This window comes from Schistocerca serialis, chromosome 8, assembly GCF_023864345.2.
Source record: "Schistocerca serialis cubense isolate TAMUIC-IGC-003099 chromosome 8, iqSchSeri2.2, whole genome shotgun sequence".
Classification (NCBI taxonomy): Eukaryota; Metazoa; Arthropoda; class Insecta; order Orthoptera; family Acrididae; genus Schistocerca; species Schistocerca serialis.
This window is the reverse complement of record NC_064645.1, coordinates 349744922-349746662: the sequence shown is the minus strand read 5'-3', so window position 1 is coordinate 349746662 and position 1741 is coordinate 349744922.

Below are 1741 nucleotides of genomic sequence, written 5' to 3'. Positions count from 1 at the left end.
CTAGCCTTCGGCTCGACTTGGCACAGGGCCCTAAGGACTCAGTCCCTCCTGAGGCCTTCCGCCGCCGCTTTTATTCCATCCTGGCCACGTATCAGGGCTCTGGTGTTGTTTACACTGACGGTTCGATGGTTGCTGGTCGTGTCGGATATGCGCTCACTCTAGGGGACCATTCCGAACAACGTTCCTTGCCGGATGGCTGCAGCGTTTACACTGCTGAACTGGTCGCCATCCTTCGTGCCCTAGAGTATATCCGCTCCTGCTCAGGTGAGTCCTTCGTTATCTGTAGCGATTCCCTGAGCGGTTTACGAGCTCTCGACCAGTGTTTCCCTCGTTCTCGTCTGGTGATGGCTATCCACGAGTCTCTGCATACTCTCGCCTGTTGCGGCCGCTCTGTGGTCTTTGTGTGGACCCCCGGTCATGTCGGTATCCCGGGTAACGAACATGTTGACCGCCTGGCGAAAGAGGCCACCAGCAAGCCATCTCTGGACGTTGGCCTCCCAGAGACTGATTTGCGGGCAGTCTTCCGCCGCAAAATCTTGGCGCTATTGGACGCTGAATGGCGGGAACTGACAATGCGCAATAAACTCCGTGCTGTCAAGGAGACGACGGCTGTGTGGCGGTCATCCCTGCGAGCCACTCGCAGGGACTCAGTAGTTCTTTGCCGGCTCCGCATTGGCCACTCCCGGCTGACACAGTTATCTACTGCGCCGGGAGGACCCTCCTCTATGTCGCTGTGGGGCAGCTTTGACAGTGGCCCACATTTTGCTGGCCTGCCCCCTTTTAGCTGTGGTCAGGCAGACATTTGCGCTGCCTGCTACGCTCCCTGCCCTTTTAACAGACGACTCTACTATGGCTGACTCAGTTTTACGTTTTATTCGGGCAGGGGGATTTTATCATTTACTCTGAGTGTTTCTGTTTTCTTTTAATGATTTGTGTTGATTCTGGCCTTTGGCCTATGATTTTACACTGATTTTTTAATGTGTTTCTCAGTGGTTGGCCTTTCCTTTTTATGTCTATGGTCGGCCAACCACCGTCACACTCTGTGTGGTTTTAGTTTGTTTTGTCTTGTCTTTGTCTCAGTATCTCTTGTTCTGTGTCGTCTGTGATCTCTTCTGTTCCTTGTTTTTATTCTCTGTGGGTGTTCTTTGTCTTTGGAAAAAGGGACCGATGACCATGGCAGTCTGGTCCCTTTAATCCCCCAACCAACCAACCAACCAACCTTTCCCGCTAGGGGATGATAGCCATACCTCCCGGTCTTCACAATAGCTCCTTAGACACCCATATAGCAGCCCTGGACACTCTTTCTCCCGTAGGCAGGAGAAGAGCGAAGGCCACCACAGGTTGTCAAAGGCGCCACTGATATCCACCATGATGCCAACCACATACTTACACGGGGCTGAGCCACAGACCTCGGCCGCTAGGGCGATTGCATCAGATGCCGATCGTCCCGGCCTAAAACCGAATTGCCTGTCGCTCATCCCGCGCAGCATGCGGTGAGCAGTCAATCTATCCGCTAGTAGCTTTTCAAGTAGTTTGCCGAAGCCGTCCAGCAAGCAAATGGGCCTGTACGATTTGGCCTCTGCAGGGTCCTTCTCGGGGCCCTTTTTAATGATCACCACGTTTGCGGTTTTCCATATTTTAGGAAATTTGCCTTGCCTAAGGCATGCATTGAAGGTGTGTGTGAGTGGCGCAAGTAATTGTGGGGCTAAGAACTGCACTACCTCCGCCACAATGCCATCTG